The 23,790-nt window shown below is 44.3% G+C and overlaps 1 pseudogene; it reads right to left on the bottom strand.

The window, feature by feature from the left end:
• Positions 1 to 1,839: 1,839 nt before the first annotated feature.
• On the bottom strand, positions 1,840 to 23,216 carry LOC141017087 (cadherin-7-like; annotated as a pseudogene).
• Positions 23,217 to 23,790: the final 574 nt, after the last annotated feature.

Here is a 23,790-nt window from a genome sequence, read left to right as displayed (position 1 = left end):
GATGCGTGTAATCAAGTTGTTGATAGAACTGTAGTCATTTGAGCTTACAGATATATAAAGCTGAGTGTCATCTGCATAATTAGGAAAATTGATGTTGTGCTTTCTAATAATGTTGCTAAGTGGTAGCATATGCATACTGAAAAGAATTGGGCCTCAAATAGAGCCCTGCTGGATGCCACATGTCAGGTCTGGTCAGCCACTAATTAAGACCTGAACCATATGAGAACTGTGCCAGACAGACCGACGCATTATTCAAGTCTGTCCAGAGGCATATTATGATCCACAGTATGGACTGCAGCACTGATACCTGATAGGACGAGCACAGTGAGCTTTTTCTGGTCCGTGTTCATTCTGAGTTCATTAAAAACTTTGACTAGCACTGTCTCCTGTGCTGATTCCTGAAACCAGATGGGGAGCAATGTGACAGAGGAAGTCATTCTGCTGGTAAAATACATGTGTTCTAAAATCTTACCAAGAAAAGGCAGGTTGACTTTCAGACTTTCAACTGTTGAAAAAGAACCCTTGGATTGGAATTTTTTTTAATAAGAGAAATAAGGTCGCCTGGCGTTCAGTTTGGCATTCTTCTAAGATTTAATTGTGGACCTGAAGTTTTGTCTTTGGAGGGTTGGTAAGGACATGTTATTTTTACGCAAGATGAAACTTTCCATTTCAGATGTAAGGTATCCTCTATTTACAGTTGAATTACCATGCAAGACTGTAAAATCAGTCTAGGAGTGATCAGACAGAACCTCATCCAGAACTGATAAAATGTCACGTAATATTTTATGACGTACTCGTCTCGTCTTTGTCATGGAGAAATAATGTCTTAGACGAACATTTTTCCTCACAGTTGTCATTAACAAAATTAACACTAAATGGATGATGAATCTGATGTGTGTGACTGACAGGATCGTGTCTGTTCCAGTCTGGGTCGGTCGGACAGGGGTCCTGACAGGGGTCCTGAAGTACCTGTAAACAGCTGTATCTGAAGTTCCCTCTGGAGACTCTACAGTCCTACATGCCTCCATCAGGATCTCACCAAATCTGGAGCTTTTGACTTTTTAGCACAGATGTCTCGTGCTGCTGGTTGCCGTCCATGTTTGTTTTGGAACAAGGTCATGGTACAGTTGATTGTCTACCTGTAGTGTGACTGAGCAGTGGTTTGGGACGCCCTCACCTTTCTCTGAGGGACACAGGAAAAGTCCTCCTATCCTCGACTCAGCAGCTCCCTCTCCTGTGTGGATTGCCACACAAAGACTTGAAACTTGCTTGACGTAGCTGACGCTACCTCTTGTTGTCCAATAACAGTCTTAGTTTTAGTTTACAGTCATACTGCTGTACTGTGTGATTGTACTCATCCCTAGCATCAGTTACCACACTGACCGTGACTATTTATGTGTCTCAGGGTGAAAGTTTAAGTTATTCCTTCTGCTCCGTCTTTGGAAAGTTGCTGTTTGGATTCAGTTCTTCAGTTCAATTCACATAGAAGTTGTTGTATGGAAACATGACTTATGATGATAGTTTGTAAATAATTCACACTTATTGTCTTCAAAGAGGAATTTACACTGTTACCACAATGAAGAAGTAGTTTCTCGTGTTATGAAAGTGAAGATTAAAGTACGCTTCTAACCCCCAAAAGGAGATGGGGCCATCCATCCTCATGTGACGTATCCTCAGTTTTAAAAACACAGGATGTCCTGAACTCTGCCGTGACTCAGGTTCAGGGTATCAGAAACACCTCTGACAGCACTCTGATCTTGATCCACATGTGATCCTGATCCAGTTCAGATGACTCAGATAAAGACAACAGAAAGATTAAACAGGAAGTTCTTATTTAAGCTACGCCCCCGTACCTGTTGTCTTGACACACCTGTTGTAGGGGCTGCCTGAGGGCAATGAGGCGACGCCCCCTCCCTCATGGTTTCCATAGAGGTCTGCCAAGCTTCCTGAACCTCGGCCCCCATGCTTTCAGGAAGTCATAGTTCTGCTCGGACTCTAATGAATTTAATGAGTCGAGCTGAATTTAATGAGCTGAGCGACTCAGCGGCTGACCCGCTTCCCTCGAAGGCGTAGGTTTGCAGAGAGTCGTAAGGAGGCGCCTTCAGGTCCAGGTCTGCCTCCTGCAGTCTATCCCTGATGAACTCCTGGAACAGCCGGTTCTTATCTGTGCTATACCTCCAGTGTTCTGCTGTGGAGTCTTGGCGGGTTCTGGTCTGGGTCTTGGTGGGTTGGTTTTGTTTTTGTTAAGGTGTCTTAAAGTGAGCATGTCGAAGGCCTTGGTGTCCTCCTCACCTCCACCTTCGTCGTCATAACGAACAATGTTCTCACGAATGTCTCGCTCATCATCCATCATCAGAGGTTCTCTCCTCCTGTGTCGGACAGCAACCGTTACCATGACAACACCTGAGGACACAAGAAGGGGGGACTCATTTAAACAGTGGTATCAAACTTCCATTACATCCTGGTTGTTATCATGATTGTTGGTGGTTGTTATGATTGTAGGTGGTTGTTATGATTGGAGGTAGGTCTCTGTGCTGATGGTCATGTCTCAGGTCTTACCCAGCAGAGTGAGGACACAGGTGAGGACACCAGCGGTGGCGGCAGTGCTGAGGCCGACCACCACCAGTGGGGATGTACCATGACTGCAGGAGCGATGGTTTCCGGGTGATATCACAGGTGCAGACGATGATGGACAGCGTGTTAGTGCTGCTTAGAGACGGATTGCTGCCATCTGAAATCACCACCGGCAGGAAGTGTACCAGCTGATCCTGCTGCAGGAAACCACCATGCTGAGTCAGGACAGAAGCTGTGTTGTCTGAGGACAGATGGATGGAAAGCCTGAAACACCTGAGTCTTGTCAGCAGATAGACGAACCTGCAGGACTTTGAAATGGTCAGCTGTGGACTGTAAAGAATTTTTTTCAACAGTAAATCAGACAGGGATTTTTTAAGGTAGACTCGAGTCATTTTTAAAGGAATAGTTCACCCCCATGCTGATGAGAAGTCCGGTGTAGTTTCTTATTCCTCAAAGTGCAGCTGGAGACCCGCGGGGTTCCCTCCTGCAGCAAAAATCCATATAACAGGCGTCAATAGTGTCCGAGACGAAAAGGTCCATAAAAACTACACAAAAACTTTGTAATATTCCTCCATACTGCTCATGTGCCGCTGCAATCCCAGTGTCCTGAAGTGGCGACATCCAGAGTTTACTAGAAACGACGTCATTTAGTACATTTTTACAGCCTAAACAGTCACTATACTATATTTGCCTGGAGGCACGCGAGTCTCCCTCACAGCCTTATGCACTAGGGAAGCCGCACCAGACAAGATCAACAGAACTCGCGATAGATACACACCGGTATTTACATCCAGCTGTGAGCGACCGAGCAACACACAAACACAAGAGGGATCTGCTGCACTGGTGATTTGAAACTTTGACACTCACAGCAGGATGTAAATACCGGTGTGTATCTATCGCGAGTTCTCGTTGATCTTGTCTGGTGCGGCTTCCGTAGTGCAAACGCTGTGAGGGAGACTCGCGTGCCTCCAGGCAAATATAGTATAGTGACTGTTTAGGCTAGAAAAAATGTACTAAATGATGTCGTTTCGCGTAAACTCTGGATGTCGCCACTTCAGGACACTTGGATTTCAGCGGACGAGCAGTATGGAGGAATATTACAAAGTTTTTGTGTAGTTTTATGGACCTTTTCGTCTCGGGCACATTGACGCCCGTTATATGGATTTTTGCTGCAGGAGGGAACCCTGCGGGTCTCCAGCTGCACTTTGAGGAATAAGAAACTACACCAGACTTCTCATCAGCATGAGTGTTAGTCCATAATGACTGAATTTCGTTCTAGAGTGAACTATTCCTTTAAGGAGTTACCTGTGGTACCACTGCACTCAAATGTCTAGGATAAGTTTAAATTTCTGTAGGTGCTGTTTTCTCCACATGCTCAGTCTTGATGGTTGTCACGCCTACACTGTGAATCCACTTCTACAGAGTCATCTCACAGATTTCTCAGGGTTTGTTTGAGATGAAACAGCTTCATTCACATTCTGTTTCTCACCTTTATTATCTCTCAGGGTGAAGTTGAGGTTCCCAGCAGCCTCAGTGGTCAGAGAGAACAGGAAGTGATGTCCATTTTCTGGTTCATCACGATCCACAGCACTCAGAGTCTGAATGATCTGAGAGGTCAAAGGTCAACGAGAAGGTCAGCTGACACAAAATGAAACAAAGAGAGAAAACTGTATTACAGTTTTAAAACATAATTTATTTATTTAATCTGTTGTCAGGATGTCCTGCAGGCGTTACACTCCAGCAGCTGACTCAGATCCTTCTGACACCAGAAACAACAGAATGGCCCTTTAAACTGAGCATCCACACGCTGAATGATATGATCAGGGGCTCTTCTCATTTCTCTGTTTTGTGCCTCCTCATCTCTTCTCTCCTCGACTCCTTTCCTTGCCTCCTCTGCTCACCTCTCTGGTGGGAGGGTGTGTGTCATATAACCCTCATCTAATCCGAACCCGGCTGGATTTTAGGTAGTCTCGACAACAGAAACACATCGAACACTATTTTTGCAAATCAGATCCAAACCACATGTGGAGCAGATCACTGATCACGCTTTGTGTTGGAAAACTGCATCACCACAAAACAGAGTTACTGCCGCCTACGTCATAACCATAGCAACCCCGGCAAATATATTGGTAACACAAAAATCTGATCTGATCAAATCCTGAAAGATCGTATCTGCCTGCAGTCTGAACAAAGAGGAGAGGAGACGACCCACATGACCCTCCTCGGTCATGTGAGTGAAATCAGTGTGAGATCAGTGTGAGATCAGTGTGGGATCATTGTGGGATCATTGTGGGATCATTGTGAGATCAGTGTGGGATCAGTGTGAGAACATTGTGGGATCAGTGTGGGATCATTGTGGGATCAGTGTGGGATCATTGTGAGATCAGTGTGGGATCAGTGTGAGAACATTGTGGGATCAGTGTGGGATCATTGTGAGATCAGTGTGGGATCAGTGTGAGAACATCGTGGGATCAGTGTCAGATCAGTGTGGGATCAGTGTGGGATCAGTATGAGAACATTGTGGGATCAGTGTGAGATCAGTGTGGGATCACTGTGAGATCAGTGTGGGATCAGTGTGAGAACATCGTGGGATCAGTGTCAGATCAGTGTGGGATCAGTGTGGGATCAGTGTCAGATCAGTGTGGGATCAGTGTGAGATCAGTGTGGGATCAGTGTGGGATTAGTGTGGGATCAGTGTGAGAACATCGTGGGATCAGTGTCAGATCAGTGTGGGATCAGTGTGGGATCAGTGTGGGATCAGTGTGGGATCAGTGTGGGATCAGTGTCAGATCAGTGTGGGATCAGTGTCAGATCAGTGTGGGATCAGTATGAGAACATTGTGGGATCAGTGTGGGATCAGTGTGAGATCAGTGTGGGATCACTGTGAGATCAGTGTGGGATCAGTGTGAGAACATCGTGGGATCAGTGTCAGATCAGTGTGGGATCAGTGTGGGATCAGTGTGAGAACATCGTGGGATCAGTGTCAGATCAGTGTGGGATCATATCAGTAGAACATTGATGGAACATTTGGCTGCAGATCAGAAACAGATGCAAACAGATTTCAGATCCTTTAAAGGTCCCATATTATGAAAAACACGTTTTCTCTGGTCTCTACATATATAAACTGGTCCTCTCTGAGCCTACCAACTCCCAGAATGAGGAAAGCAAACAAGTCCTGCATCCTGCATTTAGAGGTGCAGGCACAGAAACAGCCTGTTCTCAGTAGAGCTCAGTCGAGCTCACTTGAGCGACTTTTAGACAGCTGAAATTCAGGACCACACATAGGTTTGGGGCAATACATTTCGAATACAGTGTTGTTGGACCTCTGACAGCTGTGTGAAATTGATGAAAAACAGTATAATATGGGACCTTTAAACATAAATAACTGTCAGCTGATTAATCTGAAGGTCAAAGGTCACAGCAGCAAAACATTAATCTCCTCGGGCAGTCCAACGCCTGCTCCTCCCTTTCACTTTGTGTATTGGGGATTTATTGGGAATATATTGTGTTTACAGGTCAAAGTGAGTTTAGACAAATCTAATAAATAACTGTAATATGAATAAAAAACATTTCTTAATCTGTAAGAGTAAATATTTATTGTGAAAAAACTAAAATATGATTGTTCAGATTAAGGAAACAACTTCAGACAAAAACTTTTACTTTATGAAGTCAGATATATTTATGAATAAAAGTTTAAAAGGTTGAAGATGACATCATCAGTGTCCAGGTGAGTTTACCTGTCCAGGTTCTGAGTTCTCACAGACGAATGTTTGGTACTCGACGGCAAAGCTCGGAGCGTTGTCATTCACGTCTGTCACAGAGACCAGAACCACAGCTGTCCCCACCTGAGACTGATCCTCTGAGACACACACACACACACACACACACACACTATTTGATGAGTTGGGAATGGGACTGAAAAATCAACTTTTCTTACAAATAGCACATTTAAAACATTAAAAACTGAGCTAACATTGTGATCAGAGAGTGAAGACACAGTGCTGACGATCAGTCAGAGACGTATCTACTGAAGTTAGCATGCTAACCAGCTAGCTCCTAACAGCACTCTGTAGCTCAGAGGTGATAGTCTGACAGCCTGTAGTTTCAGCTGGAGATGTAAAAGCAGCCAGTTCACTACTGAGTCTAATAAGTCAACAACATAAACTCACTAAATGTGAAGAAAGGAAATATTTTGACATCTATTTTCCTTCTAAACAGAAAAATATAACCGTCCACCGTCTAAACTCAAGTTTCTCTCTGTGACTGAACTCAGACGAGCTTCATCGCCTCGTTAACTCATCAAACACACTTCATTCAAACTGGACACAAACTGAACCACAGTCACCAGAACAGTGTTGGTTTGTCTCCACAGTCACCTCTGGTTCGGTCCAAATAAATCCTCAGTTCAGAGTAACGTGAAAATATTCTGTCTCTCTCTCTCTGTCCTCTCCTGTCCCCGCCTGCCGTGTCTTCTCGTCCCCTGAGTCTTAGTCCTGGTCAGATCCGCTGTAAATCACCTCTGTGCTGTGTCCTCTGTCTTCACACTTACCTCTGTCACTCTCAGAGGGTAAGTTCAGTCCCAGTCTGGTGTCCAGACGGGTTCACTGGGAGGAGCCCAGTCACTGTATTGCCTCCTCCTGTGACCTGAGGTCTCAGTCCAGACAGACTCAAGGGTCACTGGCTCCACAGCTAACTGAGCCATGAGCTAATTAGGTAACAATAGCTACAGTCAATGATGGATAACTTACTCTGGTGATATGCTGCCCCTGTGTTCTTTTACACCTTTAATGTGACGTCAAAGATAAACTTTAAACGCTGGATCGTTGCTGATGCTCCCCCTGGTGGCCACCGTACTTCATCTTTAGGATGAATAAAATAAAAAAGTGATGTAAAGGTGAAACTTACGGCTCTCTGTGGCGAGGACGCTGATGTTGTGCAGAGCAACGGTCTCTCTGTCCAGAGGACGGGCAGTCTTGATCACACCTGAGCGGCTGTCGATGTTAAAGTAACACTCCACGTCTGATTTCCTGTCTATAGAGTACCTGCACACACACACATAAGTAAATAGAAACACCTGCTGGTACTGTTAATACACCTGCACACACAACTGTACACACACACACACACACACACACACTGTTGCCATCGTACCAGATGGGGCTGTTGATGGAGTCGGGGTCATGAGCTGACACTGATCCTACGTCAGTTCCCACGGCAGCAGCCTCAGAGATCACCATCCGACTGAAGGGGGCGGAGAACACGGGAGGCTCGTCTACATTCTCCACCAGCAGACGAACTGTTGCCGTGTCGCTGAATGGACCCGCTGACCGGAAACGAGCATCCACGTAACGGTTGGACGCCTCGACACGCATCATGTAGCTCGACTTTGTCTCAAAGTCCAGAGCCTTGGGGGGGGGGGCATGGATATAGTGACATCATCATCTCTTCACGTGGAGATTAAAGATTAAACAGTCTCATGACATACACGACTAAAAACGTGTCTTCATAAAACTGAGGATTTGACTTTGGATCATTTTGTGTTTTTAATGCATCGCTGAGGTCTTAAGTGTGTGTGTGTGTGTGTGTGTGTGTGTGTGTCAGCTGTGGAGCAGCAGACAATTCTCCTCCGGGACTGAGAACACGCACCTGATCTGCTGCAGCTCTGTCACACTGATGCAATGATCAGACAGGCACACTGTTCACAGCTGCACACACACGCACACACACTGTCAGTCAGTTCAGCCAACAACAGAACTGATCATTCTGCAAAGAACCGAACAGTTTACTGTCTGCAGTATCTTGTGTACTTTGTGCAGTATCTTGTGTACTGTGTGCAGTCTCTTGTGTACTGTCTGCAGTCTCTTGTGTACTGTCTGCAGTATCTTGTGTACTGTGTGCAGTCTCTTGTGTACTGTCTGCAGTCTCTTGTGTACTGTCTGCAGTATCTTGTGTACTGTGTGCAGTCTCTTGTGTACTGCATGCAGTCCCTTGTGTACTGCCTGCAGTACCTTGTGTACTGTCTGCAGTACCTTGTGTACTGTCTGCAGTGCCTTGTGTACTGTCTGCAGTATCTTGTGTACTGTGTGCAGTACCTTGAAATCAACCTGAAATCCCTCTCTCCCTTCACTCTCTCCTCAACTGTTCTCATCTCACTACCATCCACAGGACAATTCTCTCTACTGTCCACCGAGGAAGCCTCCTCCACTCTGTTGTCCTCCCTCTCCTCCTCTTTAAACGCTCTCTGTCCCCTCACCTCCCGACCAGCTCGATCATCTCCCCCCCTCCCTGGCTGTCTGAATCGCTGCGGACCAACAGATCGGTGTTACGAGCAATAGAGAGAAAATGGAAAAAATCACATCATCCTGGTGACCTTGCTCACTACCACCACCTCCTGTCTGATTTGTTATCAACTGTTTCAGCAGCCAAATCTGCCTTCTACCTGTCAAAGATCAACTCCTCTGCCTCCAACCCCAGGAAACTATTCTCCATGTTCTCTTCGCTCCTCACCCCTCCTACCCCTCCCCCTCCATCCTCCCTCACTGCTGATGACTTTGCAACTTACTTTACCAAGAAAGTAAAAGACATCAGCTCCTCATTTACTCCTATGCCCTCCCAGAAAGCACCTCCCCCAACCCTCACCTATGACAGCCTTACCTGCTTCAGCCCTCTCTCCTCTGAAGATGTTCACACACTAGTGACGTCTAAAGCGGGGATTATGCTTGCGCGGCGATTGTGCGCCTAGGTGTCGGCGAACATGATCGCTGTGATTTTTCATTTATAGTAGTGCGGCGGTGTCTATGCATCGCGTGGTAATTCACCGCCACAACGCTAGGGGGCGCTGAGTAACGAAACCGCATGAATTTGTACCTGGAGTGTTTACTTTCCGGTTACGCCAGAGAGTGAACACGCCTGGTCTCTGGTAAACAGTACATTGAACAATGGCGACTGAGCGAGAGAGGATACTTTTGGAGCTGGAGCTGATCGATATTGAAGAACAAATGCTTCTAGTGCAAATGTTAAATACCAAACGAAGGAGAAGACGTGTGAGGAGGTGGTCTGTACGTCCTTTGAACGCTGCGACCCGGAAATGATGTAACGCGGACAAATCACAGCCCTCGAGGTCCGCGTCGCATGTCCCTGCTGTCTGCGCCGTTTCGACGCGTAGTTAGGATTTTTGGGAGGTGCGCGTCAAGTGACGCAGATGTTCGGCGTAGGGGTCTGCGTCGACGGCGTAGCTACGGCGTAGGTACGCCGTCGACCTGACGCAGAAGCATAAACTAAGCTTAACCGTGCCACCACCTGTTCCCTCGACCTGATTCCCTCCTCTCTTCTCCAAAACATCTCACACAACATCTTGCCTTACCTCACCACCCTGATCAACTCCTCCCTCACTTCAGGTCGTATTCCAGCTCCTTTCAAGACAGCTACAGTAAAGCGACTCATAAAGAAACCCACTCTAGACTCGGCTGACATCCGAAACTACAGACCCGTATCTCTTCTCTCATTCCTCTCTAAAACCCTGGAACGTGCCGTCTACAACCAACTGTCCTCCTACCTTTCGCAAAACGACCTCCTTGACTCTAATCAGTCAGGCTTCAGGACTGCTCACTCCACTGAGACGACCCTCCTCACAGTGACTGAGTTGCTCCATGCTGCCAGAGCCTCGTCCCACTCGTCCGTCCTCATTCTCCTCGACCTATCCTCTGCGTATGACACAGTCAACCACCAAATCCTCCTCTCCACTCTGGCCGAACTTGGCATTGCTGACTCTGCTCTAACCTGGCTCGCATCATACCTGACAGAACGCACCTTTCAGGTCACGTGGAATGGCTCCTTGTCCAAACCCTGCTCCCTGGAAACTGGTGTCCCTCAAGGCTCAGTACTAGGACCGCTTCTGTTTTCACTATACACTAGATCACTAGGCTCTGCAATCACATCACATGGATTCTCTTACGACTGTTATGCTGACGACACCCAACTATTCCTCTCCTTTCCCCCATCCTTCAATACCCATGTTGCCACGCGCATCTCAGAATGTCTGGCAGACATCGCCACTTGAACAACTGCGCATCATCTCAAGCTCAACCTTAGTAAAACTGAACTCCTCTTCATCCCGGGGAAAGACTGCCCTCACATGGACCTGTCAGTCACTGTCAAGGACGTCACGGTAACGCCTTCATCAACTGCAAGGAACCTGGGTGTAATCCTCGACGATGGACTATCCTGCACCCCCAACATCACCGCAGTGGCCCGATCCTGCAGATTTGCCCTCTACAACATCCATAGGATCCGGTCTTTCCTCACAAAGGACGCGACACAACTCCTGGTCCAATCGCTGGTCATCCCCCGCGTGGACTACTGTAACTCGCTCTTGGTTGGACTCCCCAGCCTGTGCGACTAAACCGTTGCAACGTATCCAGAACGCTGCAGCGCGCCTTGTTTTCAATCCACCTAGATTCTCCCATGTGACCCCCCTCCTCCGTGACCTCCACTGGCTTCCTGTTGCGGCCCGCATCAGATTCAAGTACAAGGTGCTGGCCTTCATGGCCGTCAACGGAACTGCACCCATCTACCTCCAAACACTGGTCAGACCACACGCCCCAGCATGAGCACTTCGCTCTACTACATCAGCTGGCCGGCTGGTACCGCCATCGCTGAGAGCAAACAAAGGCCGCCCAGCGAAATCCTGACTCTTCTCTGTTCTGGCGCCTCAGTGGTGGAACGAACTCCTGACCAATGTCAGGACAGCAGAGTCACTCGCCATCTTCCGCAAAAGACTCAAGACTCACTTGTTCAGACTTCACGTCGACCCCGCATAGCGTGACTCCCTCCCCACCCCCCCTCCCTAAAAAAAACCAAAAAACATCTGCACTTGTGTTACCGGCTCAAAGTAACAAAGAAACGGCAGGCGAGACTTTGCAACAGTTTCACGTCTCTGGTTTTAATTCCGTGAAGAAAGCATATAGAATTCAGAACAGTCTCAACATCAAATACAACAAAAGACAAAGCAAAGTTTCCACTGCCTCATTTCAAAGGCCAGGCCCACTTTATGTCCTCGGCTGTGAGGCGCGCTGGCACATCCCCATTCAGGAACACACGGGACCAGGCCTACAAGACGCGAGAACAGAAATAAGCACATTACTGCAGAACATGGATGAGAGGCCCAAGGGGCCGTAACACCCTCCCCCTTAACAAGAGGCTTGTAGGCTATCATAAGTCATTATGCCCACAACCATTATACCAAAAGTCACCAATTTAAATTACACCAAATTCTCCAAGGTCACCAAATGTGCCTATTGAGCAACAACGTAATTAAAGGGACACAAAAATATACAAAAAATCACTGAATTTAAATAAATTTCCATTTAAATTCCCAAATATACATCCAAATAACCCCTATTTCCCTAAAATCACTTCCCAACTGTCGTAACATCTGTTATCCGGGCCCTGGAAAACAAAGAAGACAGAGAGGGAAGCATGGGGTAATAAACATGAAACATTAATCCGTGGGAGCACGGGACAAAGCATCAGCTAGCACATTGTCTGAGCCTTTAATGTGACGTATCTCTAAGTTGAACGGCTGTAGAAATAGAGCCCAGTGCATTAACCGCTGGTTCGGATTTTGGAGCGACTGCAGAAACGTCAAAGGGTTATGATCACAATAGACCACAAGAGAAACAGCACCCCCGACATAAACATCGAAATGCTGAAGCACCCAAATTAACCCTAACGCTTCTTTTTCAATGACTGAGTAGCTGGACTGATAGGAAGCAAACTTCCTGGAAAAGAAACTGACTGGGCAGTCAACGCCCTGTTCATTCTCCTGGAGCAACACAGCACCAGCTCCGACCTGACTAGCATCAACGTGCAGTTTGAACGGCCGGTCCAGCTGCGGCACGGCCAAGACCGGAGAGGAAGTGAGGAGAGCCTTTACTCTCTCAAAAGCAGACTGGCAGACCGGAGTCCAGTCAAACTTCACAGAGGACTTCAAGAGGTCAGTCAACGGCGCAACCACAGAAAAAAAGTTTGGGCAAAAACTGCAGTAAAACCCTACCATGCCCAAAAAGTGCATCAGCTCTTTTTTACTCGTGGGTGAGGGGTAAAAGACCAGCCTCCACGGGTATCGGCTGCAAAGGCGCAGGCTTGATGACCTGATTAGGCTTACCAGCCATCAACAACATCAACATCAACATCTCTCCTTAACCGCGGCCAATAGAAATGACGCATAATGCGGTCATATGTCTTTCTCACACCTGAATGCCCCAACATGTCATGAGCGGTCTTCAACACTGCATGTTTAGCAGTGGCAGGCACAACAACCTGTAACCATGGCTCCCCCACTGAAGTGTCAGTGGAGGGGGTCCATTTTCTCACAAGCAGCCCATTCTGAACAGAGTACCCATGAGCCAAGCTCTCAAAAGTGTCAGCTGGGACAGCACAGTCAAACAATAAACACAGGGACTGATCTGCACCCTGCTCCTTAACCAGGTCTTCATAGGACAGATTCAATGGAAAATCTGGTAAGGCAAACCTAGTTTTCTCTGCAGCCACCTCGACCCGCTTGGGTTCTGCCACTGCATGAGTAGTCGAGCGGGTCACAGCACAAGCTGCAAATACATCAGGGGACTGCTTTGAACAATCATCAGTTTCATTTCTCAGCTGAGGAGAAGACAACACTACTGGCACAGGGTTATTCTGCCAAACACGTCCACCTGCATAGTTATTTCCAAATATCACCGAGTCCACAGGGAGGGCAGGGCGTACTCCCAACTCAACCTCCCCCTCAACTAACTCTGAGTACAGCATGATCATGTGTAAAGTGACTTCAAAAGTAGTGAGATCAATCCCCGGAACCAAAAGAGACCTGTCAGAACTTGAAGAGGACGAAAATGGAAAAACAGAGTCCAAAATGAAAGATTCTGATGCTCCTGTGTAACGCAGGATTTTTACAGGAATTTTTTTGTCACTGCCCATCAAGGAAACAAATCCATACGAAATGAATGGAGAGTAATTGAAATTCGATCCCATAGAACGTGAATCTACATTCAACTTAACAGGGGATGCTGCCAACATGTCAGGCTTCACATAAGAAAAATGGGCTTTGGACTTTGATTTCAGCACTGGACAGCTCCCTTTCCAATGACCCTTCGCATGACAGTAATAGCAAATTTCCGCGTCAGATTTAACAACTGAGCGATCTGCTCCAGAAGGTTGTGGTGCACTAACATTGAGACTTTTATCTCTGCAAAAAAACCCAACATCTTTTTGTCCACCTGATGAGCGCACGTGGGCTCTGTGAGTTAACTCGTACTCATCGACCAACACAGCAGCCTCGGCCTCGTTCTTAGCCTGTTTCTCCGCTACATATGTTGTAAGCCGCTCTGGCAATGTGCTCTTAAATTGCTCGAGGACAATTAAATCCATTAAAGTGTCATAGGTTTTTACATTAGCGGCAACGCACCATTGTTGGCGCTGCAAGCGCAAATCTCTGGCAAACTCCACATTGGTTTGATCTGAATGTTTTCTCATGTTCCTACAACGTTGACGATAAGCCTCTGGAATCAACTCATATGCTCGCAAAACTGAAGCTTTCACAGTTTCATAATTACGAGAGTCTTCCAAACTCAGAGCAGAGAAAGCCCGCTGTGCTTTCCCCGTAAGAATGCACTGGAGCATAAACGCACGGCGCAAAGTAGGCCAGCCTTGCGTGTCAGCCACTCTCTCAAAGAAAAGAAAAAAGGTATCTACGTTCTTGTCATTAAAAGGAGGATTTAAACGTAGACTAGTGACAATATCGTTGTTAGCATCTACTCCACCAGGTGTAGGCCATTTTCCCTGTCGAATAAGATCTAAACGTTGAGCTTCAATTTTAAGCTTTTGCTGCTCCAATGCTCTGCGAGCGCATTCATTTTCCTCATTAAACCGAAGCCTATCTAGTTGCATTTGATGTAGAAGTTTGCTATTCTCCAACTGTATACGAAGCAATTCTTTCTGCTCTGCAAAAGTCAAGCTTCCCGCATGTGTAGGAGACGGAGGATTTTCCGAAACTGGAGGTTCTTCTTCATCCTCCTCATCAGATGCATAATCGGACACATTAATCAAATGCATAGCACATAAAGCTGACTTCACCGTTTTTTTAACATCACCTTTAAGGCGTATAGACGGGATTTCAATTTTGTAATGATCAGCCAATTGTATCAACTGGTCCTTGGTCAATACATCAAACACAACCTTGGAAGGTTCCTCCACGAACTTTTCAACAAGTGATGCCATTATTTAAGCAACTGCGCGCATATTACTAACTGAGCTAAACAGTATAGGAGACAAATTACACCAAAGTCAGAACACAAAACTAAACCGGGAAGTCCAGCGATAATACAAGCCAAGACCAATGACCATTTCCCCTAGGCAAAACAAAACAACCCATGTAATTAACTAAACGCGAAGCTTCGAACAGGCCGGTGGTGGGATGAATTAAGCACCAAGCCCGCAGGTATGGCAAAACAACCAGAAACTGGCGTTTCCACCAATGCCTCGGGGTGCACCCGAGACAACTGCTCTAGCCACATGGAACTGCTCAAAAATAATAAACCACACGTCCCAAAACATGCGATTAAGTAAGCCTAAAAAGAAAGGTAAAAGGGCTAGCAAATATACCACTGAACTCACCAAACCTCACAGTTCCGACGTTCCGGCACACGAAAAAGCACCTCACTCTTCCCTCCAACAAACACTTTTCCTGTAGCTGTTGGAAAAGAACAGAGGGGGAAAATGCACAAATAACAAATAATAGAAAGTGTAAATAAACCAACAAATCAACTACTACCAGGCGTCTATCCAACCTGACTGCTCAACAACGCGACTTTCCGCTTGTGAAGATTAAATTATTATAGTAAATATTTAAACAGCGGATTAAATAGCACAGCGTGTCCTGCCGCGGCCTAATGCACCGAGAACAAAAGGCGCAGGTAGGCCCAACACAGGTAAATGTGTAAAGGCAGACAAACTGCTTGGACGAGCCCCCATTTGTTACCGGCTCAAAGTAACAAAGAAACGGCAGGCAAGACTTTGCAACAGTTTCACGTCTCTGGTTTTAATTCCGTGAAGAAAGCATATAGAATTCAGAACAGTCTCAACATCAAACAGAACAAAAGACAAAGCAAAGCTTCCGCCGCCTCATTTCAAAGGCCAGGCCCACTTTATGTCCTCAGCTGGGAGACGCCCCGCGCGCTGGCACATCCCCATTCAGGAACACACCACATCTCTTGTGTACTGTGTGCGGTACCTTGTGCACTGTGTGCGGTACCTTGTGCACTGTCTGCGGTATCTTGTGTACTGTCTGCGGTATCTTGTGTACTGTGTGCGGTACCTTGTGTACTGTGATCAGTCCTTCCTGTGTGTTCTGGTCTGTAATGATGCTGAAGGTTCCCGCTGCGTCTCCGTCCTGGATCCTGTAGTCCATTTCAGCATTTGGACCAACATCCAGATCCAGAGCTTTGATCTTAGCGACCACAGCTGAAACCAGGACTGATTCTGAGACACTGAACTGGTAGCTCTCTGCACACACACACACACACACACACAGGTAACTAGAAACACCTGCTGGTCCAATCTGTCCGCTGTCATTAACTCTGTGATGTCATTGGATGCTGTCAGAGGTCAGACTCACTGCGGGGGAAGCGAGGCGGGTTGTCGTTAACGTCCGTCAGCATCACGGTGACGGAGGTCGTTCCTGATAGACCACCCATCTGACCAATCATGTCTTTGGCCTGGACGACCAGCAGGTAACGGTCCCGCACCTCCCGGTCCATGTCTGGAAGAGCTGTCCGTACCACACCTGCAGGACAGGTGAGACTGAGGTAAACACTAAACTTGATAGAAGCTGCTGATTGAGTCCGGAAGATTTACATTTCATTTAAACACCACATATAAATCAGCAAACATGTTAAATAATGTCAGTTAGCTTGTTAGCTTAGCATGATCAGATTGTGAACATGTACACAGACAGAACCCAGTCTCAGATTTATCTTTGAGTCTCTAAAGTGTCGTTGCTCTGCTAGCTTGATAAAAAAATATTTATTATTGCTGCAGATCAGAAACTTCACAGAGCGAATTCAAAATGTCTTTGTTTTCCCCAAATGTTCATAAAAAACAAATTATTTGTAAATGTCTCAATATTGTTCAATGTTTGTTATATTTTAGCAATTATTATGATCACAATTTATTCATCTGCTGATGATTTTATCAGCGAATCAATTCATTGTTTAGTTGAAGATTTCTTTAAATGTCTCATATAGTCCAAACAGCCAATCAGAACAAAGCTAGACTCAGGTGTTGTGTTTAGGTGTTGTGTTCAGGTGTCATGTTTAGGTGTTGTGTTTAGGTGTTGTGTTCAGGTGTCATGTTTAGGTGTTGTGTTCAGGTGTTGTGTTTAGGTGTCATGTTTAGGTGATGTGTTTAGGTGTCATGTTAAGGTGTGTTCAGGTGTCATGTTTAGATGATGTGTTTAGGTGTCATGTTTAGGTAATGTGTTTAGGTGTCATGTTTAGGTGTTGTGTTTAGGTGTTGTGTTAAAGTGTCATGTTTAGGTGTTGTTTTTAGGTGTCATATTTAGGTGTTGTGTTTAGGTGTCATGTTTAGGTGTTGTGTTTAGGTGTTGTGTTAAAGTGTCATGTTTAGGTGTTGTGTTTAGGTGTCATGTTTAGGTGTCATGTTAAGGTGTCATGTTTAGGTGATGTGTTTAGGTGTCATGTTTAGGTGTCATGTTAAGGTGTCATGTTTAGGTGATGTGTTTAGGTGTCATGTTTAGGTGTTGTGTTTAGGTTATGTGTTTAGGTGTCATGTTTAGGTGATGTGTTCAGGTGTTGTGTTTAGGTGTCATGTTTAAGTGATGTGTTTAGGTGATGTGTTTAGGTGTCATGTTTAAGTGATGTGTTTAGGTTATGTGTTTAGGTGTTGTGTTTAGGTTATGTGTTTAGGTGTCATGTTTAGGTGATGTGTTTAGGTGTCATGTTTAGGTGATGTGTTTAGGTGTTGTGTTTAGGTTATGTGTTTAGGTGTCATGTTTAGGTGATGTGTTTAGGTGTCATGTTTAGGTGATGTGTTTAGGTGATGTGTTTAGGTGTCATGTTTAGGTGATGTGTTTAGGTGTCATGTTTAGGTGATGTGTTTAGGTGTTGTGTTTAGGTGTCATGTTTAGGTGTTGTGTTTAGGTGTCATGTTTAGGTGATGTGTTTAGGTTATGTGTTTAGGTGTCATGTTTAGGTGATGTGTTTAGGTGTCATGTTTAGGTGATGTGTTTAGGTGTTGTGTTTAGGTGTCATGTTAAGGTGTTGTGTTTAGGTGTCATGTTAAGGTGATGTGTTTAGGTGATGTGTTTAGGTGTCATGTTTAGGTGATGTGTTTAGGTTATGTGTTTAGGTGTCGTGTTTAGGTGTTGTGTTTAGGTTATGTGTTTAGGTGTTGTGTTTAGGTGTTGTGTTTATGTTATGTGTTTAGGTGTCATGTTTAGGTGTCATGTTAAGGTGTCATGTTTAGGTGATGTGTTTAGGTGTTGTGTTTAGTATTGTGTTTAGGTGTCATGTTTAGGTGATGTGTTTAGGTGTCATGTTAAGGTGTCATGTTTAGGTGATGTGTTTAGGTGTCATGTTAAGGTGTCATGTTTAGGTGATGTGTTTAGGTGTCGTGTTTAGGTGTCATGTTTAGGTGTTGTGTTTAGGTGATGTGTTCAGGTGTTGTGTTAAGGTGTTGTGTTTAGGTTATGTGTTTAGGTGTCATGTTTAGGTGATGTGTTTAGGTGTCATGTTTAGGTGATGTGTTCAGGTGTTGTGTTAAGGTGTTGTGTTTAGGTGTCATGTTAAGGTGTCATGTTTAGGTGATGTGTTTAGGTGTTGTGTTTAGGTGTTGTGTTTAGGTGTCATGTTTAGGTGTTGTGTTTAGGTTATGTGTTTAGGTGTCATGTTTAGGTGATGTGTTCAGGTGTTGTGTTAAGGTGTCATGTTTAGGTGATGTGTTTAGGTGTTGTGTTTAGGTGTCATGTTTAGGTGTTGTGTTCAGGTGTTGTGTTAAGGTGTGTTCAGGTGTTGTGTTCAGGTGTAGTGTTTAGGTGTGTTTAGATGTCATGTTCAGGTGATGTGTTCAGGTGTTGTGTTCAGGTGTTGAGTTCAGGTGTGTTCTCACCTGTCTTTGGTTCCACAGAGAAGTATGGCTGACCCTGCAGGATGCTGTAAATCAGTCTTGCAGAGTTTCCATATGTTGGATCATCAGCGTCTGTTGCCACCACGGTCACCACCGACGTACCTGTTCAGAAATGATGGAACACAACAAACTGAGAAGGTCACTCTCACATTAAGAGCCTGTTTGAACGCTGATTTTTACATTAAGAGCCGCAGCCTGTTAAACACGGTGAACTGTCTCTGAACTTTATCATATTATCATTTGACTGTTAGTCTGTGGACGGCACATTTGAGTCTGTGACAGTTTTTCTATTTTATGTTAAATTACTTTAAAACTCCATCAGACACATTTAACAAACATACTGAACAGCACAGTTTATATTTGCTGTAACATGATTTTTGTCCTATTTGTTCACTTGTGTTTTACTGGCCAACCTTTCTTAACATCATTTGTAATTTTAAAATTCAAAAACTACAAATAAACAGACTTATTTTCTACTTTAAATAAAAGGAAATTAAAAAATCTTAAATCAATAACAGTTTCAGGATGTTTTGGATATTTTTTACTTACTTACTTATTTATTAAAGTTTTCTTTCACAGATCATCAGCTGATGAAGTCCTGGGTCAATATTTTATGGTAAATTTTGCTCCTCGTATCATCTGCAGGTGTTCAGACTTACCTACAGGAGACCTCTCAGCCACCCTGGCGGTATACGGTCCCTCCAGGAACTTGGGCTCGTTGTCGTTGATGTCCTGTACTTTGATGATGAACTGGGACTCAGGTTCGACCAGAAGGTTGGTCTTTCGGTCTCGAGCCTGAGCTCTGAGGGTGTAGTACGCCTGCTCTTCCCGGTCCAGCCTCTTGGTGGCGTGAATGTCTCCTGTATTCTCATCGATGCTGAAGATGGACATAGCTCCTTCACCGCTCAGGACGTACCTCACCTGACCATCACCTTTATCCATGTCAGAGTGTAGCTGCAGGACCAGAGGCAACCATCAGAAGTCAGTTAAAAGAACAGCACAACTTTTAAATAGATCATGGTGTTTTCTGTGTTTCAGTCATGGGGTTAGCCTAGCTTAGCACAAAGACTGGGAGCGGAGGGAAACCGTTAGCCTAGCTCCACCTTCCAACAGCTCCAGGTCTGATTTACATGCTGTGACTTTCTTATAATGAAAAAACTTTATGCAGAACTTCAACTGGAAATCTGACACAGACACACACACACACACACACACACACACACACACACACAAACACACATACAGGCACACACGCAGACACACACACGCTGACATACACACACACACAGACACAGACACACACACATACACACGCACACACGCACACACAGACACACACACACACCTCAGCCACAGCCACACACACACTGTCAGTTTGAATCTGTGCAGCCGTCATCTTACAGATGGATGGACGGTGTGTTAGTCATCTCCCAGAAGGCCACAGGATGCTCTGTGTGTGTGTGTGTGTGTGTGTGTGTGTGTGTGTGTGTGTGTGTGTGTTCATATAATTTCACTGATTGGACAGCTGAGGTCTGAGGTATGTTTTATAGACGTGAATAAATATAAAGACTCCTCTATAAGAAGTCCAGCAGGTGGAGCTAAAGTGTGAACCTGATTATTAACGATTGATTGTCGTCATTATCGATCGCTTATTGATCTTAATTGTTTGGTACCTTCCCGACATACAGCGGCTCATCTCCTGTGAACTCCTCCAGGACAAAGAACTGGTTCCACACCCAGCTCCTCCTGCTCCTCTGGTGGGAGTGGACGCCTCCTGATGCTCCTCGTCCTCGTCCTCGTCCTTGTCCTGACACCTGACAGAGGAGCCGTGAGTTCAGGGTCATCGCCTCAGTGCCTGGCTCCTCCCACAGGATCAACAAACTGAGCATGCTCAGAAACCAGAGAACGCTCATCTCTGAGGACAAAGACACCAATGTCCAAGGAGACAGCGAGGACTGAACTGTCCAATGAGGAGATTCAAACTGTCCAACAAGGAGACATCAAACCGTCCAACAAGGAGACATCAAACCGTCCAACAAGAAGACATCAAACTGTCCAACAAGAAGACGTCAAACTGTCCAACAGGGAGAGTCAAACTGTCCAACGTGAAGACGTCAAACTGTCCATTAAGAAGATGTCAGACTTTCCAACAAGAAGATTTCAAACTGTCCAACGCGAAGACGTCAAACTGTCCAACAGGGAGAGTCAAACTGTCCAACGTGAAGACGTCAAACTGTCCAACAAGAAGACGTCAAACTTTCCAACAGGGAGAGTCAAACTGTCCAATGCGAAGACATCAAACTGTCCATCAAGAAGACGTCAAACTTTCCAACAAGAAGACGTCAAACTGTCCAGCAAGGGGACGTGGAACTGTGTGAAACTTCCTGTCAGTCTGCGAATGGAGACACAAAGAGCTGAAACAAAGTTTGATTGGTCCATAATTTTTTGTAACTGTTTGAGTCGTTTGTTTTCTGTAAGACAGAAGAAAAACAAAGACGTTGTGTCCGTCGATTATTTCTCAGCAGCTTGTCACCAACTACAACATATGATATAAAATACGATTGTTAACATTAAACCCATTTTTAAGATCCATTTTTAAAACAGACGGACATAAATAAATAAAATCTGAAATGAAATAAAGAAAATGTATTTATTATCTCTGGTCCTGAGTCAGACACTAAATGTATAAATGTTTCTGCAGAAAACAGGAAACCTCAAATGTTAATATGAAGAAAGCAGAAAATCTTCCTGTTTTATTTGAACCATTTTGTAGATTCAGGTTTGAACTGAAGTTTCTCTTCACAGGAGGATGTTTGTTGTTATTTAAAATCTTTTTTGAACTTTAAGCTGTGAAAATTATTTTTTTAATATTTTGTTTTTTGGTATTCTGAAAATAAAGCAACAAATAAAACTTTATAACAACACAATAGAAAGGCAGCAGTGAGGATGAAAAACAGGATTATTTTCTGCTTAGCTTAAACGTCCTGTTCAACTGAATCACATCAGAACAACCTGAAGCGAAAAACATGATCGGCTGTTTGTTTCACTGCATGCAGAGTTAAAATCAGTCATATTTTCAGTGAAGAATGGTTCAGGATTTAACTATTGAGAGATACTGATGATAAAATCAGTCTTACCATCCAGCTGCTGCTCTGTGCCTCACAAACATCCAGGACCTCTCTCTCTCTGTTAGAACCCTGCTGTCGCTCATCCGTCTCTTATAAGGGGGGGCTCCTCCTCCAGTAGGGGAGGGTAGGGTCACATGAAACATCAGTGTTATTACTGCTGCTGCTCAGGTTATATAAATATGTCTTTATTGGCCCTTCACTACACAAAGAAGAAGGTTTTAAATGTCTGAACATCAACCACGGTGTAATATGTAACATTCATCAACCTAACAATTAGTCATCAGAACAGCAGTGATTCTATAGGATATTCTGAACAAGTCTCTAAACTACCCAACTCATCCAAAACATATTCACATGATCAGTGAGGATGGTGATGGAGAGCCCGGTCCGAAACGTCGCTGCAATGATGTTCTCAGTCAAACAGAAATGGATCCTGTACATACATACATACATATATACATACGTACGTACATACATACATATATACATACATACATATATGTACATACATACATACATACATATATACATACGTAGATACATATATACATACATACATATATACATACATATACATACATACATACAGTTGCAATCGGAAATATTCAACTCCTTCACCTCAAAAGATATAACGATATATAATCAAGTTAATGAAAATATATGACAAAAAGCCTCATTAAAAACAACAAAATACATTTATTGATATAGTTGAGTTAATTTGAGAACATAAATTGACTTACATTTTTCATTTTAACTCAAAGTTAAATCTTTTCACAAAAGGTGAATGTGCATTATTATTCAACCCCCAGCTTCAGTACTTTGTGGAGCAACCTTTAGCCTTTATAACTGCCAATAAGCGTTTTTGGTAAGTGCTGACAAGCTTCCTACACCTTTCTATTGGAATCTTTGCCCATTCTTCATGTGCAAAAGCCTCTAGCTCATTGATGGCTTCCGTGCTGCAACTGCCTTCTTTAAATCCCACCAAAGATTTTCAATAGTCAATTTTCTAATAGTTGCCACTGAAGCACTTGTCCCGGCCTTCATCAGGTCATGCTGTAGGCATTTTGCAGTAACATGGGTTTTTTTCTTAGTTGTCATGATTAAGTTGCTGAGGGCTCTTGATAAAATTTTGGGCTTTCTCCCACGGCCAGGCAGGATTGCAGCAGTGCTATAAGTTTTAAACTTTCTTATAATGCTCCCAATGGTGTCTCTTGGAATGTTAAATTTTTGGGAAATCTTTTTATATCCAAGGCCCTTCAGGTGCAATGAAATAATTTCTTCTCTCAGCTTTTGTGGAAGTTCCTTAGTCTTACCCATGATTGCAACTCACCTTGAACACCTTCATGGATGGGGTTTATATGGGCATCACAGCTGAAGCACATTAATGATCATTATAGAGTTCCCAAAGGCTTAATCATGCTTTAACTCCACCTTAGGCCATTAAAAACTAGCAGAAGGTTTTAAAAACAGCAATATTACATAGGGGTTGAATAATTGTGACTTGGCTATATTAACAAAATATACTGTTACACACGAATACTACATCATATGTTTTCTTTGTTGATTTATTTTTTTTGATGGTAGGGCAGGTGTGGTTATTAGAAATGAATAATTATTGATAATAATTATTAAAATTAAATAAATTAAAATGAATAAATGTAATTTTCAAATCGTTAAAACGGGTCATCACCCTGGAATCAATTCCCGACAATGGTGCCCCATGTGAGGACATCTTAAACCAGTTTTTATTGCAATATTTATGCACAATAATCCAGAATTATTAATTTTTCCAATTTTTTTTTTTTTTGGAAAATTTTAAATTTTTGTTTAGAAATACTCATAACTCGCCAAATATATATTCAATTGTGGTTTGTAGATTGCTGTAGTATAC

The sequence above is a fragment of the Pagrus major genome, chromosome 21 (assembly GCF_040436345.1).
Source record: "Pagrus major chromosome 21, Pma_NU_1.0".
NCBI lineage: Eukaryota > Metazoa > Chordata > Actinopteri > Spariformes > Sparidae > Pagrus > Pagrus major.
Note: the sequence above shows the minus strand (reverse complement) of the source record. Positions and strands in the feature narration are given on the sequence as shown.